At 40.0% G+C, this 18,486-nt stretch overlaps 1 long non-coding RNA gene across 1 annotated transcript in view; it reads left to right on the forward strand.

The window, feature by feature from the left end:
- Positions 1 to 6,155: 6,155 nt before the first annotated feature.
- The window catches only part of LOC132383343 (uncharacterized), a 64,383-nt gene continuing 52,052 nt past the window's right edge, over positions 6,156 to 18,486 (forward strand). Inside the window, exon 1 of the long non-coding RNA XR_009508630.1 lies at positions 6,156 to 6,246. This is a non-coding gene — a long non-coding RNA (uncharacterized LOC132383343). The remainder of the gene's footprint in view (positions 6,247 to 18,486) is intronic.

Raw genomic sequence — 18,486 nt, forward strand, 5'->3', positions numbered from 1 at the left:
ATAGACATATTCTTTGTACTGCAAAATATATTAGAATGATGTTTGGAATGGTACTTTGAAGCTTTTCAGAGAATTCATGGACCAGTTGTGGGCATATTCAATGTGAAATCCATCTCCATCAACAACATCATACATTTAAGCTGCAGTTTTTCATTCCACATTGTTTCTGGTGTGCTGTGTATACAATTCCCTTCAATACTTTAGTGCCCAGCAGCAAACAGTACAAGAAGCATTGGATAGACATCCCCTTATACTTTGAAGATCTTGAGCTTGTAGATGATCATTTTCTCCAGTCATCTATCAAACTCCTCATGGAAGACAAAAAAAAAGTCAATTCATTCAGCCAAAAATTGGACTGAAAATTAACTTCAGCTTCAGAAATTGTGAACGTTAACTTTGCCTCAATATCCCTTTGGCAGATAGACAAAAACACATTCTCCCTAGTGCTGAAACAGAGGCTAAAATACCTAGAATAGAATCATAAAGCCAAGGATACCTTCAGATTATCATCTGTGAGTCTTCAAAATACATTCCTAAAACCAAACTCCTAATAGCAGTATTACCAAACAGCACAGAATGCTATGACATGAGTAAACTATATTCCCTTCATGCAAACTACCCTTTATCTTTTGACTGAGAATGGACTCAAACCCGGATCCACTTATATAGTTCAGCCAAGATTACCAGAAAGTGTTGGAGATGGGTTGGCCTTGGACTTTGGGTGGAACCTGTTGCCTTTGCTAAAATAGTAACAAGCTGGATACCTGAAAAATAAAACAAAATTGAGACCTTCAAAAACAACCCAACGAAGGTTTTTGGAAGCTGACCTGAATCATCTGGGGCACAGCTGGAGAACCATTACAGGAACAAACAGATGTAGAACAGCATTGTTGCTGTCCTAAACACATAGGGTATAATGAATAATAAATATCTCAGAAAAAGCATCAAAGATTATTGACAGGACTAAATAATTTGCTGTGCTGGTGTTAGTATGAACTTGTGATGCATCTAAAATTTACCTCATGACCTATGTAAAGATAATTATTGCACAAAGGAAAAGTCCATTCTGAGAAGAAACCAGTTCTATTAGAGATAGGGATAAAGATTAGTGTTAATGGAAATCTTTCTTGCTGAATGAAGGATAATAAATAAGTAGCTCAAATAATAAATCTGTTTGAGTCCAAAGCTACAGTATACAGTAAGTGTCTTGAGCATGTGACACAAAAAAATATTGTATGAAAATAACTGTGTATTCATTTCCATAGATGCTGCCTCACCTGCTGAGTTCCCTCAGCTTTTTGTGTGTGTTGTTTTGGATTTCCAGTAACTGCAGACTTCCTCATGTATATGAAAACAGTGTCTTTTTTTCCTGCAGTGTGCTGTGACTGGTCCCTGGGATTCGCTATCAATGGGACATCACCATCAATCAGTGATCCCTTTCTTTCTTTATGGTCTTAACTTATAGCATATATAATTATGCTTTTATACAAGTTTGAGAAAAACACTTAATTGGACTGTTTTAAACATTTCTGCATTACTCCTCCTTGCAATTAATCCGCTGAAGCTTTTCCTCCAAATTTTCTCTCATAAAAAATTAAATCTCACTTGAGAATATCTGGCATTTCAAACACAGTGGCACTGCAACTCAGGCTACTGTGATACAGGCTGAATTTAATATTCTTCCTGTGACTGCATGTGTTTCCTCTGGGTACTCCCATTTTCTCTCACAGCCTACAGACGTGCTCAGGTTGAGTGATCATTAGTTTAGGTTAAACAGCAATAGTAAATTAGTGTTAGGTTCTAGGGTAGTTGATAGGAATGGGGAAAAAGAGATTACTGCAGGAATGGTATAAATGAATGGTTGATGTTTAGCATGAATTTGATGGCCTGAAAGGTCTGTTTCTCTAAAGGTCATAATGCCTGATTTGTTGCAGAGACTTTTCAGTGCAATTACTGGTTGAATAAGGCTTTGAATTTATATACAATTGCAGAAGAAACATTCAACTATCAACAATATTTACACACCAGGGATAGGGTTCATTTTGTCCTCACCCACCACCCCACTAGCCTCCGCATCCAGCACATGATTCTCCATAACCCCTGCCATCTCCAATGGGATCTGGCCACCAACCATATCATTTCCTCCTCTGCCACTTTCTGCTTTCTACAGGGATTCATCCCTAGACGACTCCCTTGCCCACTTGTCCCTCCCCACTGATCCCTCTTTTGGTATTTATCCTTGCAAACAGAACAAGTGCTACGCCTGCCCTTGCACCTCCTCCCTCCCTACCATTCAGGACCCCAAAGAGTTCTTCAAGGTAAGGTGAAGCTTCACCTGTGAGTCTGTTGGCATCATCGATTGCATCTGGTGCTCCTGGAGAGGGCTCCTGTAGATCAGTGAGACCCGACAGATTGGCAGAGCACATACGCTCTGTCTGCCAGAAAAAGCGGGATCTCCCAGAGGCTACCCAGTTCAATTCTGCTTCACATTCTCATTCCAACATGTTCATCCATGGCCTCCTCTACTGCTGCGGTGAGGCCACACTCAAGTTGGAGGAGCAACACCTTATATTCCATCTGGGTAGCCTCCAACCTGATGGCATAAACATCGATTCCTCTAACTTCTGGTAATCGCCCACCCCGCCTCACCATTACCCATTCTCGTTACCCTCTCTCACCTTATCTTCTCCCCTGCCCATCACCTCCCCCGGTGCTCCTCCTCCTTCCATTTCTTCATGGTCTTCTACTCTCCCAACAGATTCCCCATTCCCTCGCCATTTATGTCTTTCACCAATCAACTTCCCAGCTCGTTACTTCACTCCCTCTCCCAGTTTCACCTATCACCTACCACCTTCCTCTCCTCCCTACCCCCACCTTCTTATTCTGATTTCTCATCCTTTTTTCCAGTCCCGATGCCCCGAAACGCCGGCTGTTACTCTTTGCCATAGATGCTGCCTGACCTGCTGAGTTGCTCCAGAATTTTGTGTGCGTTGCTTTGGATTTCCAGCATCTGCAGGTTGTAACAATATTTGCTTGTATTCATTTAAACCCAGCTTCCGAAAAGGTTCAAACTGTTGCCTATCATAAGCGGCAAATTTAACCCAGTCTATCATAATTATATCAACATGAATGGAGTGAATCACCTTCATAAGTCTGATTCAATCATAATTTCCCCTAGGGCATGGAACAATATAAATTTGATTTTCCTTCTGACTCAGCATATACAATCTTTGTTAATAAAGGGGATGATTGTAGTGGCTGTATAGGACCACTTTCACTTGTAGTTTCCTGGGTTCAAACTATGGTATATTTTATCCAAACATTTTATAAAGTAAGCTCATCAGAAACACTACAGTGTTTCAAGAAGGAGCCTCGACTTCTTCAATGTGGTTGTGGACAGGCAGTAAAATTCCTTATCTGTGAGGCCTATGCCACTTAGAAATGATTAAATAAAAGAAAAAAATTATTATGAGAAGTGAGATCAAAACATCTCCTTTTGCCCCATTTTCTCTTCAGAGTTTAAAATTGAGAATTTCCCAGCCACATCTAATAGAATAATTTACCCTGATTGCTTTTTGAATTGAAAACTACTTGCTCCTTTATTGAACAGTCATCTTCTTAATAATAGAATAATTGAATCAAAATGTTATAGCTCTGAGAGAGATCATTTACCCCAGCATAACTCTGCTGATTCTTTGATTGAGCCATACAATTAGTCTCAATTCTTCAGTAGGTTTTTCCAATCCCTATGTATATTTCTGTAGTATTTTACTGCACATCAAGAATTCATTGAATCCATTTGCCCTATTTATAAAAGTATTCATGATTTTGAAATTAAATACCTTTTTAATCTTTTCTGCTCACAGATGAACAATTTACTTTCCGGTCTCCACAAAACCATCTCTCTGCTCCAGTCTTCAGTTCATTTATTAAATATTGTTTTTACCTACTGCTCAAGCACTTTTATGCTTAGTTATTTGCCTTTTCTGTATTTCAAGTTCAAGTACATTGTCATAGCCACACATACTCAGGGTATAAATGTCATGAAAATTAGCTTTCTGCTGCTGCAGTGCAAAATATTATAAATAAACATAAACTCAAGGAAGTCTGCAGATGCTGGAAATCCAAATCAGCACAGAAAAACTCAGCAGATCAGGCAGCATCCATGGAAATGAACAAACAGTCAACGTTTTGGGCCAAGATCCTTCTTCTGGACTGGAAAGGACGGGGGGAAATGACAGAATAAAAAATGTGGGAGGAGGGGAATGGAGATAGCTGTAAGATGATAGGTGAAGCCAGAAGGACAGGAAAGATAAGGGACTTGGGAGGAAGGAATGTGATAGGAGAGGAGAGTGGAACACAGGAGAAAAAGAAGGAGGAGAGGATTCAGGGAGGTGATAGGCAGCTGGGAAGAGGTATGAGGCCAGAGTACAGAATAGAAGAGGAAGGGAGGGGAGGGAATTTTTGTTACCAGAATTACAAATATGACATCTATCAGTAAATTAAAATCATAAATTAAAATATTTTTTCTGCCAGTCTATGCCCTCTGTTTATCCTCCTGTTTGCCCATCAATTAACCATTTCAGGTAAAACTTGATCTATATGTTCAGGTCATGAGCATGTATCAGACTAAGCAGTGGAGAAAAGACCAGCATTTGCAGGACACCAATGCGCAAGCTCCTTCAGTCCAAGGTCAACTATTAACCAACATTTTTTTCTGCTTTTTGTCCATTTGTAAATTATTATTATGCTTCTTTCCCTTCAACCGGAGACTTTAATTTGCTGACAAATATATATAATGTGGTACTTTAACAAATATTTCTCATTTCACACTGGACTTCCAAAACCAAAGGCTTCAATCAGAAAGGTTGGAGGAGTGAAGCCACCACTTGTTAAAGACACACAACCTTACCTTCAATTTGGACTATGGATATGCTTTGAATAAAATCAACTTAGTAGGTATTTCATCTTTATCTATTTTATCCATTAAAGTATTGCTTCTGCATTTACATTTACCTTATTAGTAATGTAGTTTTCTTCAGTGAAGTCACATGCAAGGCCCTCATTCAGCAATGGTCTCTGTCTTCTTGGTCGCAATTCTCATGCATCATTTCACTGCCCTTTCCTTGCCCATTGGCTTATTAATGCAGTGCACTCATTTCAGGAGATCTGTCCTGAGACCGGCATGCGTCATTACAAAGGAGGTACGTCAGTGCTTCTATTTTCTTCGCTGAGTCGGCATGTCATCTAACACCTTGAAAAAGTTGTATAGATACACAGTGGAATGTGCCCTGACTGGTTGCATCATGACCTGGAATAGAAATGCCAATGCCCAAGATTAAGAATGTCCACAAGAAGTAGAGGATATGATCCAGTCCATTACAGGAAAATCCCTCCCCACTATTGAGCACATCTACAAAGAGCGCTGCTACATCATCAAGTACTGCCACCATCCAGGCCACGCTCACTTCTTGCTGCTTCCATTAAGGAGATACAGCAGCCTAAGGTCCCACACCACCAGGTTTAGGAACCATAATTTCCCTTCAGCCATTAGGCTCCTGAATCAGCATTAAGGGACAAAAATTTAGGGGTAACACAAGAGGAAGCTTCTTTACTCGGAGTGTGGTAGCTGTGTGGAAAGAGCTTCCAGTAAAAGTGGTAGAGGCAGGTTCGATATTGTCATTTAAAAAAAAATTGGATAGGAATATGGACAGGAAAGGAATGGAGGGTTATAGGCTGAGTGCAGGTCGGTGGAACTAGGTGAGAGTAAACGTTCGGCACGGACTAGAAGGGTCGAGATGGCCTGTTTCCGTGCTGTGATTGTTATCTATATATATATATATATATATATATATATAGATAACTTCACTCACCCTGACACTGAATTGATTTCACAGCCCATGGATTCACTTTCAAGGACTAAGCTCACATTCTCAGTATTATTTATTTACTTAAGTATTTATTGTAATTATTTATTGTATTTGTACTATTTCTCTTCTTTTGCACATTGATTGTGTGTAATTTTTCATGCACATATATTGGTAATAAATCTACTTTGAACTTTGAATAAATGTTCAAACTCCCTTAGCCCCTCTTACGTCCTCTGAAGGATTTTTTTTCACTGTTATTTCCAAATTTTGCAGCTTGTTATGAATCCATTGTAAATCACAACCCTTCATCAAAAGAAACACTTCACGCCTGTATTCAGCAAAGCCAGTAAAGCATTCAAACATGGATTGATAAGTGGTGAGTAACATTTGAGCTACAAATGTACTAGACAATGATTATATCCAAAAAGGCATCTATAAATCACCAACTCTTGAAATTCAATAATGTTACCCTTGCCAATTGCCCCAGAAGAAATATCCTGGGGTTATCATTACACTGCAATGAGCAAGTCAGAGACTAGCTAGTGGAGAGCGAATATGATTTCGGCTTCATCATGGTACAGTTAGACATTTTGCCTCTCAGCTCTAGTGATCCAGGTTCAATCCTAGTCTGCTGGACACTGGAGAATGGAGCCTTCTCTTGGGTTTATGGGACTGTGTATGTGTGTGGGTGGGAGGGGGAAGTGACTTGCTTTACTGTTGCTTGTTGTGGTCAAAAATGTTCTGCTAAGCATTGTGGGCATGTTATGTTGGCACCGGAATGGGTGGCAACACCTGCAGATTGCCCCCAGCACACTCGGATGTGGTGGTCATTTAATGCACTTTGCTGCAGGTTTTTATGGTCATGCAGCAAATATACTTGAATCTTGCATCGTGAACCCGCCCTGGTGTTATCAGTCTTTCACTTGCATGATCTTCCGTGGCCGCATGGCTTTCGTCTGGGGGTTCTGGTTTTCATCCATACCCCAAAGACGTGCCAATTCTAGCTTAATTGACCACTGAAAATTGTCTCTATTGTGTTGGTAAATAGCGGCAAAATATTGAGGGGTAGGCAAAGAGAGGAGTTGATGAAAAGATAAGGTGCATAAATCACTGGGAATGTTAGTGACAGAAGTATCTTGAATGGGAATACTTGAGAGCCACCATAGACTCAATGAGCTATATAGCCCCTTTCCACCATTTACAAGGAGCATGTCAGGATTATGATTGAATACCTTCTATATTCTTGGGTAAATACAACTCCAGTAACTTTCAAGAAATGACACACCATCCAGGACAAAGCACCCCCTTGATTTGTATCTGAACAAACATCCTAAACATTAATTCCCTCCACCACCAGTGGACAGCGGCTAACGTGCGCACCATTTTCAGAATGCAGAGACTACTCTGCTGGAGCCTTTCAAATCCATCATCTCAACTGCTAAGAACAAGGAAAGATAGTTTCTGTAGGGACCTTGCTAAATCACACATCATCCTGACTTGGAACTAACTCACTGGTCTTTGTCATCATTGTCTCAAGGTCCAAGAACTCTTTACACCAGATGTTTCTACAGTGCTATTATATAGCGAGGTTAATCAGCTTCTCAAGGGCTATTATGGATGCAGGATAAATGATGGCATTGCTAGTTATTATCTAGGTGCTGAGAAATGAAAAAAATAAAAATATAAAAATACATTTCTATTAAAAACCATCATTCTGTATGATTTTAACTTTTAATCTTTAGGTTGATAATTATCAATTGTAATGCTAATAAAAAGTAGCTTCTTTTAAAGATGTTCAGTACAACTTAGAGCTCATATCATTACATGCAAGCTGTTGAAATCAAGCAGACTGAGCTTCTTTCGTGCCACGAACCAATTACCATATTTCTAGGGAAAAGACAACAACTGATCCACAACTTTCCCTGAAAAAGCAGAGAGGATTTCATCACTTCTTCAATTGAACATCAAGATGCAAACTAGCAAGCCACACAATTGTAAATTTCAGAATCAAATATAGAATCACACCAGAATCTAACTGCAGGTTATGCAACTCAACTTCAAAGGTCAATACATTGCAAAGAACAATGATTTTTATCCACATTTGTCTCACTAACCATATATTTTAAGAGAAGTACATACACAGATATTTTGCAACATGAGGTTAGTTAAATGCTTGAACCCCAGAGAAGCACGTACAAAATGCTGGCGAAACTCAGCATCTCTGGAGAGGAATAAAGAGCTGATGTTTTGGACCAAAGCCCTCTCTACGTACCATTCAAAAGTGATATGCTGAATGCAATATAATGGAAAAAGATAAAAGAATATTAGAATGAAGGACAGAAGAATTCAATAACTTGGAATTTACTGACTGACATTACTTCCACTGCTGTTGGCCAATCTAAACTAATGGTAAGATGCATACATGCCAAATATATAAATAAATCCAAGTCTTCTGGGAACAGGAAAGACTTGTGTGCACCAGGCCTGCCTGGAACCAAATAAAGCTTTGTGAATTGGATAGATTCTTCTTGCTGTATATCTATCCAAACTCTTATGTTCTTATTCTTGTTGCATACTGCAAGGAAATTGACAAGTGATGACTGTTCCAGGAACAGACACTTCTGCTGGCCAGTTTTATTCTGTCTGCAATTTCAGTAATAAAATTCTCCTTTATAGATCGTGCTTAATGCAACAAAGTGAATCAAACGATTCATAAATCATGAAATAATTGAGTGGCAACAAAGGAGGGGGGCACTGAGAGAAGTTCAAAGCTTGATCAGTGAATTGGATTGCGATTAAAGGAGGAAAGGCAGGGAGCTGAAAACTAGAGGCCATCTCTATGAAGATAGGTTGAGCGAGATAAGGCTCTTTGGTGCAAAGGAGGATGAGGGGTGACGATGGAGGTGTATAAAGTTATGAAAGGCTCAGCTAGAGTGAATAGACAGAGGCTTCTTTCTCAGAGTGGAAATAACTAATATAAGTGGGCATAATTTTAAGGTGATTGGGGAGAAGTATTTGGGGTATGTCAGCGCCATTTTTTTACAGAGAGTGCAAGGTGTGTGGAATGCCCTGCTAGGGGTGGCACTGGATGGTATTACATTAGGGGCATTTAAGAATCTCTTAGAGAGGCACATGGGTGATTGAAAAATGGGGGATTATTTAGGAACAAAGCGTTAGATTGATTTTTTAAAAAGTTAAAAAGTCAGCACCACATTGTGGGCTGAAAGGCCTGCACTGTTGTGTAATGTTTTATGTTCTATGTTCTAAAAGGCAGAGAGGTTTGCAATGGGAAATCATTGGGTGGCTGGCTTTGAATGCTGAAAGCTAAAATAAGAAATTAGAGTTTAAAGAACATTGTGGAGTGGAATTTAGTTTTATAAATGGGAAGAAGTAAGGCCATGAGACAATATAAGTGACTACAGGTGCATTAGAGATTGCTGGGGTGGGTGATGTCATCCCATCGCCCTTCTGTTCATAAAATGCGCAGAATGCCCTCGGATGGTTGGAAAGGGACACAGTTATGTAATGAATGCTGAAGTTGCATGGCCACTAAAAGTACTAATCAGCACCAATAGTTCCCTTCAGGATTCCCAATAGGAAATTATATTACTGCAATTTGACAGCTGGTACTCAAATTATATAGATGAGGGGTAATGCAAACCGGGGGAAGAAATTTACCTTATTTGTATGGACTGAAAGAACATGGAGTAGACTCCAGAAGCCTGTGCATTGACCATGAATTTGGCACATGTGGCAATAGATGAATTTCAAACCCCTAGATCACAGTTTCCCAACGTGGGGTCCACAGACCCTTTTGTTTAATAGTATTGGTCTGCAGCATAAAGAAAGGTTGTGAACCCCTGCCCTAGATGTTTAAATAAGATTAGTGTTGTTGAAATATGATGAAGTGTTCTTGAATCCACAAACAGGAAAAGATCATAAAGGACAAATTAAATTCACAAGGGTGTGCAATTGCTTGTAAAAAAAGGAATCTACTCTTCCAAAGCAGAAATATAGAAAATAGGAAAACATTTTCAAAACAACACTTAACTTATTCAACAATGTCCTTGGTTATTTAAAACTATTGAATCATTTCTACAGGAGGCACATTAACACCAGCCCAACACCTGAAAACATTCAATTAGAGCCTTTTAAATCATATTAAAACTCTTCACACTCTAATAGTAATAGCTTTAATGTTCCCGATCCAAACTACTGTCAATTGCAATTGGGTATTCATGTTTACCACATGAGACTGGATAACAAAATGATTATTAAAGCTTAATTAGATAATATATTAAAAGCAAACAACAATTTGTAATATGAGATAGTCATTAATTTTTCCTTGGCGGGATTTTTTTAAACTAATGATGAAGTCCAAATTTTACCTCTATCTTTTTTCCTCCAGTCCTGCTGAAGGGTCTCGGACTGAAACATTGACTGTGCTGTTTTCCATAGATGATGCCTGGCTCTTGGGAGGGTGTGTGTGTGTGTGTGTGTGTTTTACTTGGATTTCCAGCATCTGCAGATTTTCTCTTGTTTGTGATTAGATAAATATTACACACTTTAATTTAGGGTTTTATTGGGGGGGGGGGGGTGTCAGTTGAGTCACATTGGTCAGGTCTCTGTCCTGAGTGTGATTCAAAAGGGAAGGGAGCAAGAAGAGGTACACAGTGGTGATAGGGGATTCTTTAGTTAGGAGAACAGACAGGTGGATATGTGGATAAGAATGAAATTCCTAGATGGTATGTTACTTCCTGGGTGCCAGAGCCCGGGACAGCTCAGACTGAGTCCTTAGCATTCTTAAGTGGCAGTGTGAATAGCCAGAGGTCATGGTCCAGGTAAGTACCAATGATATGGGTAGGACAAGTTCTGCACAGGGAGCTCAGGGAGTTAGGTGCTCAGTTAAAGGGCAGGACTTCCAGGGCAGTGATTGCAGGATTGCCAACCAGGCCACATGCTCGTGAGGCTAGAACTAGGAAGATTATTCAGTTTAAACTGTGACTAAGGAGTTGGTGTAGAGGTGAAGGCATAAGATTTTTGAATAACTCGGCTCTCTTCCGGGGGAAGTGGAACCTTATCGGAAGAGATGGCTTGTACCTGAACTGGAGGGGGACTAATATTGTTGCAGGAAGGTCTGTTAATGCTTTATGGTGGGGTTTGAACTAGAGTTGCAAGGGAATGGGAACCAGAGTACCAGAACTGTTAGTGGAGAGGCTGTGGAGACAGACCTCAGAGAAAGTTAGGAATCAACAGGTTCAGCATGGTGTGACCAATGTCCTGAGCTGCCTATATTTCAATGCAGTAAGTATTGATGGAAAGATGGATGATAGTACTGATGATGAGGTAGCTGGTTTACAAACAGAGGCAATCTATAGTAAGGAGCGGCTGTTGACAGGGCAGAATTGCAGTCAACAAGATGAGTTGTGATGTAAAAGGGTGAATACAGGACAGAAGGTGTTATACTTGAATGCACACAGTATACGGAATAAGATATTGTAGTGCAGTTGTTGATTGGCAGGTATGATTGTGTAGAGCTCGCTGAAACATGGCTGAAAGACAATATTAGTTGGGAGCTTATGTCCAAGGATATACATTGTATCAAAAGGAAAGGTAGGAAGGACAGAGGGGGTGGTGTTGCTCTGTTGGTAAAATAGGAAATCAGATCGTCAGAAGTGACACTGGGCCAGAAGGTGTTGAATCATTGTGGATAGAGCAAAGGAACTGTAAGGTTAAAAAGACCCTGATGGAAGTTCTATCTAACAGTAGTAAAGGACGTGGTCTACAAATTACAACAGGAGATAGAAAATGCATGCCAAAAGGGCAATGCTACAATAGTCATGAGAGATTTCAATATGCGAGATTGGGGAAAACTGGTTGGTGTTGGACTCCAAGAGGGTGAATTTCTAGAATGCCTACAAGGTAGCTTTATTAGAGCAGCTTATGGTTGAGCTCACTAGGGAATCAGCCATTCTGGACTGGATGTTGTGCAATGAGCCAGAATTGATTAGAGAGCTGAAGATGAAAGAAACCTTAGGGGTTATGATTGAACTCACCCTCAAATTTGAGAAGGAGAAGCTAAAATCAGATGTATCAGCATTACAATAGAGTATAGAGAATTACACAGCCATGAGTAATGAGTGGACAGAATTGATTGGAAAAGAACACTGGCAAAGCATCAGTGGCTGGAATTTCTGGAAGCAATTCAGAAGGTAGAGGATATATACATCCCCAAAAAATGTATTCTAAAGGCAAGATGACACAACTGTGGCTAACAAGAGAGGTGAAAGCCAACATCAAAGCCAAAGAGAGGGCATATAATAAGAGTGAAATTAGTGGGAAGTTAGAGGATTGGGAAGCTTTTAAAAACCAACCAGAAGGCAACTAAAAAAAATTGTTTCAAGAGGTAAGAATGGAATGCAAAAGTAAGCTAATTAATAATATTAAAGAAGATACCAAAACCATCTTCAAAAACATAAAGTGTAAAAGAGAGGCGAGAGTGGATATTGGACCAATGGAAAATGATGCTGGACAGGTAATAATTGGGGACAAGGAGATGGCGAATGAACTGAATAAGTATTTTGCATCAGTTTTCACTGTTGAAGACATTAGCCGTATGGTGGTAGTTCCAGGTGTCAGGGGTTATGAAGTGTGTGAAATTACAATTTCTAGACAGAAGTTTTTTGCGAATCTGAAGGGTCTGAAAGTAGATAGGTCACCAGGACCAAATGGTGTATACCTCAGGGTCCTGAAAGAGGTAGCTGAAGAGATTGTGAAGGCATTAGTAATGATCTTTCAAGAATCACTAGTTTCTGAAATGGTTTTGGAAGACTGGAAAATTACAGATGTCGCTCCACTCTTCAAGAAGGAAGAGAGAAGAAAGGAAACTATACGCCAGTTGGGAAGATGTTGGGTTCGATTATTAAGAGTGATGTCCCAGGGTAGTTGGAGGCACATGATAAAGTCAGCTGCAGTCAGCATGGTTTCCTCAAGGGAAAATCTTGCCTGACAAATCTATTGGAATTCCTTAAAGAAATATCAAACAGGATAAACAAAGGAGAATTGGCTGATGTTGTGCACTTGGATTTTCAGAAGATGCCACATATGAGGCTGCTTAACAAGCTACGAGTCCATAGTATTACAGGAAAGATTCTTGCATGGGTAAAGCAGTGGCTGATTGGCAGACAGCAAAGAGTGGGAACAATAACAACATTTCTGGTTGGCTGCCAGTGACTAATGGCATTCCACAGAGATCTGTGTAGGGACCAATTCATTTAAGTTATACATCAGTGATTTGAATGACGGAATTAATGGCTTTGTTGCAAAGTTAGCAGACGATATAAAGGTAGATGGATGTCCAGGAGGTTTTAACGAAGTAGAGAGGCTACAGAAGGACTTAGATAGACTAGAAGAATGGGCAAAGAAGTGGCAGATGGAACACAGTGTCAGGAAGTGTATGGTCAAGTGCTTTGGTAGAAGAAATGAAAGGGTAGTCTATTTTCTAAATGGAGATAAAATACAAAAAAAAACTTAGATGCAAAGCGACTTGGGATTCCTTGTGCAGGATTCCCTAAAGGTTAACTTGTAGGTTGAGTCTGTAGTGAGGAAGGCAATTGTAAAGTTAGCTTTCATTTCAAGCAGAATAGAATACAAAAGCAAGAATGTAATATTGAAACTTTATAAAGCACTGGTGAGGCCTCACTTACTGTGAGCAGTTTTGGGCCTCTTGTCTTAGAAAAGTTGTGTTGAAACTGGAGAAGGTTAAAAAGAGGATCACGAGATGATTCCAGGATTGAATGCTTGGCATATAAAGAGCATTTGATGGCTCCAGACCTGTATTCTCTAGAATTCAGAAGAATGAGGGGTGACCTCATTAAAACCTATCAAATGGTGAAAGGCGTTAATAGAGTAGATGTGGAGAGAATGTTTCCTATGGTGGATGTGGTAAACTATGTATACCTGTCTGGACACGCCCCTCTGCTGACTGCTCCTGTGTCTCCTCCCACAGACCCCGGTATAAAGGCGATTGGAGCACTGCTCCTCCCTCAGTCTTCGACATGGTAGTGCTCCCTTTTCGCTTTTAATAAAAGCCTATTGTTCACTTCCATTCTCCTAGAGTTATTGATGGTGCATCAGTGGGAGAGTCTAAGATTAGAGGACACAGCCTCAGAACAAAGGGTCGTTCCTTTAGAACTGGGATGAGGAGGAATTTCTTCACCAAGAGAGTGGAGAATCTATGGATTTTTTTTTACCACAGGCAGCTGTGGAGGCCAAGACTTTATATACATTTAAGGCAGAGGTTAATAGATTTTTATTTGGCCAGAGCTTGGAGGGTTCTGGGGAGAAAACAGGATATTGGGGTTGTGAGTAGAATTTGAACAGCCATGATGAAATGGTGGAACAGACTTGAGGGGCAAAATGGCCTAATTCAGCTCCTATATTTTCTGGTCTTATGGTCTTATGATTTGTGATAATGTATTGCAAATCAAGGCAACTTAAAGAGTGTTGTGCACCACTCCACTGTTTAACACAAAACGTGTCGTGACCTTAACCTCAAGATGGTTTTCATTCTGCATTAGCTGTCGGTCAAATTTGCTACAGAAAGTTATCAACAACATGAAAGCCTGTAGATATTGGGCATCGACATCTCAGAGGATCATTCCTGGGCAAACCCGTTGATATAATCACAAACAGGAGAAAATCTGCAGATGTTGGAAATCCTAGCAGCACACACAAAATGGTGGAGGAACTCAGCAGGCCAGGCAGCATCAATGGAAAAGAGTACCGTCGATGTTTTGGTCCGAAACATTATCTGTACTCTTCCCGGCTCTTCCTGCATTGAGGACATTTTCAAGGGATAGTGCCTCGAGAAGGCAGCATCCATCATCAAGGACTGTGAACATCCAGGACATGTCCTCTTCTCACTACTACCATTCAGGAGAGGGAGGTACAGGAGCCTGAAGTCCTACACTCAATGTTAAAGGAACTACTTCTTCCCCTCTGCCAAAACATTTCTGAGTGACTCACAAACTCATGAACGTTACCTTGTTACTCTTTTTTGGCACCATTCATTTACTTAACTATTTATTTCAAAGTTCAAAGTAAATTTATTATCAAAGTAATGTACCATTTACAAGGGGACATTCATTTTCTTGTGGGCATACTCAGTAAATCCAATAAGCATAATAGAGTCAATGGAAGACTGCACCCAACAGAATGCAAAAGACAGCAAACTATGTAAATACTAAAGAAAAAAAACCCAGAAATAATAATACTAAATAAATAAGAAATAGATATTGAGAACATGAAATGAAAAGTTCTTGAAAATGAGTCTATAGTTGTGGGAACAGTTCAGCGATTGGGCAAGGGAAATAGTGTAAAGTTATCCCCTCTGGTTCAAAAGCCTGATGCTTAAGGGGTAATAACTAATCCTGAACCTGTTGGTGTGTATCCTGAGGCCTATGTATCTTCTTTCTGAAGGCTGCAGCGACAAGAGAGCATTACCTGGGTGGTGGGGGCCCTGATGATGGAAGCTGATCTCCTCTGACAACACTCTACCCGTGGTGCACTGAGGCACATTCACGACTCTCTGTGGCCTTAGTAAATTTCATGTCATATAGTGTATTGATGATGCAAAATAGCAGATTTCCTGGCATAACTGAGTGAAAATAAACCTAATTCTGATTATGAATCTGGAGCAACACACAAAATGAAGTAAGAGCTGGGACATGACAAGGAGAAGTGACAATTGAGAGAGCAGTTGGATTGTGATAGGAAAAGACAATGGACCACAGAATAAAGGGAATGAGATGAGGAGGGAGACCAGAGAGATGGGTGATTGGCAGACTGAGAGGGCAGGAGAGGAGAAAAAAAAGGGGTGCAGGGGCTGGTCGACTAAGAGAAAACAAAAAGGGGGACAGAGGGGAATAATTCGATTAGAAATAGGAGATATCGATGTTCATCCCTTCAGGTTGGAGAATATTAAGGCAGAATATGAAATGCTGTTTGTCTAATCTGCGTCTAGCCTCAATTTGGCAATAAGGGAGGCCACGAAAGGATGTGTTGGTGTGGGAATGTGCAGGAGAATTAAAACTGCCGGCCACTGGGAAATCTTGGCTGTAACGGTGGACAGAGAGGAGGAATGGTCAGAGCACATTTAGAGTATTATGAAAAGTTTTGGTCCCATATCTATGAAAGGTTGTGCTGGCGTTGAAAAGGATCTAGCGGATGTTTATGAAAATGATCACAGGAATGAGGAGAATTTAATGACTCTGGACCTGTACTCACTGGAATTTAGTAGAATCAGAGTGGATCTCATTGAAACCTACCGAATATTGAAAGACCTAGATAGATTGGACATGGAGAGGATGCTTCTGATAGTGGGAGAATCTGCCACCAGATAGCACAGTCATAGAACAAAAAGAAATCCCTTTATAACAGAGATAAAGAAGAATTTCTGTAGCTGGAGGGTAGTGAATTCATTCCCATAGATGGATGAGAAGGTCAAGTCATTTGGCATATTTAAAGACGAGGCTGATAGATTCTTGATTAGAACATAGAACAGTACAGCACAAATCAGACCCTTTAGCCCATCATGTTGTGTTGACCTTTAACTTACTCTAAGATCAGTTTAACCCTTCCCTTCCACATAGTTATCCATTTTTCTTTCATCCCTGTGTCTATCTCAGTGTCTCTTAAATGCCCCTGATGTTTCTGACTCTTTTACAACTCCTGGCAGTACGTTCCATGCAACTGACACCATCTGTGTAAATAAAAACATCCCCTACTCTTTCCTCCAATCATCTCAGCATTATGCCCCCTTGTAAGGGTGTCAAAGGTTATGGGGAGATGGTCAGGAGAACGAGGATTTTAAGGAAAGTAAATCAGCCATGACTGAATGGTGGAGCAGATTCAATGGGCCAAATTGCTGAATTCTACTCCCATGTCTTATTGTTTTATAGTCCAATTACACTGGACAAAAAAAAATCAAAACTGTTGCTTCCTCCGAATTTATTTTCTGTTTAAGATAGACCACTTGAAGCTGAACACAAATATAATTTCAGACTACTTGTATCACGTAGGAATCTGTAGAAACAAGAAATTAGCTTTTTATTGAATATGATGTGTTTTATTACAAAATAGTGCTGACATTTAGCAATAGTCCAACTGAGCTAAAAATGTTTTGTTGGTGATTTTCATTTGTATTCAGTGTCCAAGGCGTCTTGCTTAAGTGTTCACCAATAATCAGCCAGCATTGATTCCAGTTGCTCTGGTACCATTTCCCCAAGACTGCAATACCCTGGTGAAATCTTTCACCATGTCCATCAAGGACAGCACCAAGATTTGCAGGGGAGAATTCTAAATGGGAATGCAGAAAGTGAATCTGTCGTGACATGCTGCACTTCATGGTTTGGATGCTTGAAGCATGTTGTCAACCAGCTGCATGTAGTTTAGTGCTCTGTGGTTGCCAAGAAAATTTTCAAGAACATCAATGCTTTCCATGCAATTTTCTCCAGTCCCGCTGGAAGTTCTTTGAATTGCATGTCACTGAAGATCTGTTTGACTTGTGGACCAGCAAAACTGACTTCCTTGATCTTGGCATCAATTATTCTCGGAAACATCTGTATCAAATATTGAAATACTTCATGGAAGTTTGTAGCCTTTTGTAAAACCTATCCAGCCATGCAGCATCTGCACTGCCTAAGCAAGCCCAGGCAAAACTGAACAAGATAGAAAACTTTTCAGCTTACATTATGGGCAAAATGAATTATGAATTGAAATAACAAATATAGGCTATTTCAAAACAGTGATATGTGAGAGGGAAATTTCATGGTGATTTTAATGATCAGCACCCCAAAATCCATAAGCTACGCCCAAAAGTATTTGGGAAGCAAAGTCTTTGCTGCCGGGAGTTAGCATTGCAACGGATAATGCTGAATTGAAAACAAGGCCATTCAACGTGACAAGAGTTACTGGTAAACCAGAGTAATGAAACTTTTTAGGAAAGAGACCCAATATGGAGCACATAGCCCCGTCATTCTGCAACCATGTTTCTTTAAGAAAGGAAAGAAATTAATTTTGAGAGAAAACTTGGACATAGTAGGAAAACCATAGTAGGCTTCTGTAGATATACAAATTGGAAGAGGGCAACTGTGGTTAGTGTAGGCCCTCTAGAGTATGGCTATGGTGAATTACAAGTATCAAGCAATGGAGATGTTGCTAATATCCTGAGGATATTGGAAATAATGTTGGAGAACTTACAAAAATTACAATTACAAGGGATAAAGTATTGCAGAAATTAAAGGGGAATAAAGGCAAACAAGTCACTAGGGCACACCAGACAATACAAAATGGCTAAAGAGCCAGTAGACTCTAGGCTAAATTCATGGCACTAAATGTCAGAAAATATCACAAGACTGGAAAACCACAACTGAGATTTTGCTGTTCAAAACAAGAGAAAAGCAGAAGATAGGGAACTACATGCCAATTTGTTTTAACAGCTGCTCCTGACACGATGCTGCAGTTAATACTCAAAGAGGAAACAGTGCATGTTTGGCTCGCACTACTTGTTACTGTGGAGGTTCACGACTGTGTGGTTGTCCCTTCAAAGGAGAGG

Source organism: Hypanus sabinus, chromosome 30 (assembly GCF_030144855.1).
Source record: "Hypanus sabinus isolate sHypSab1 chromosome 30, sHypSab1.hap1, whole genome shotgun sequence".
Lineage (NCBI taxonomy): Eukaryota > Metazoa > Chordata > Chondrichthyes > Myliobatiformes > Dasyatidae > Hypanus > Hypanus sabinus.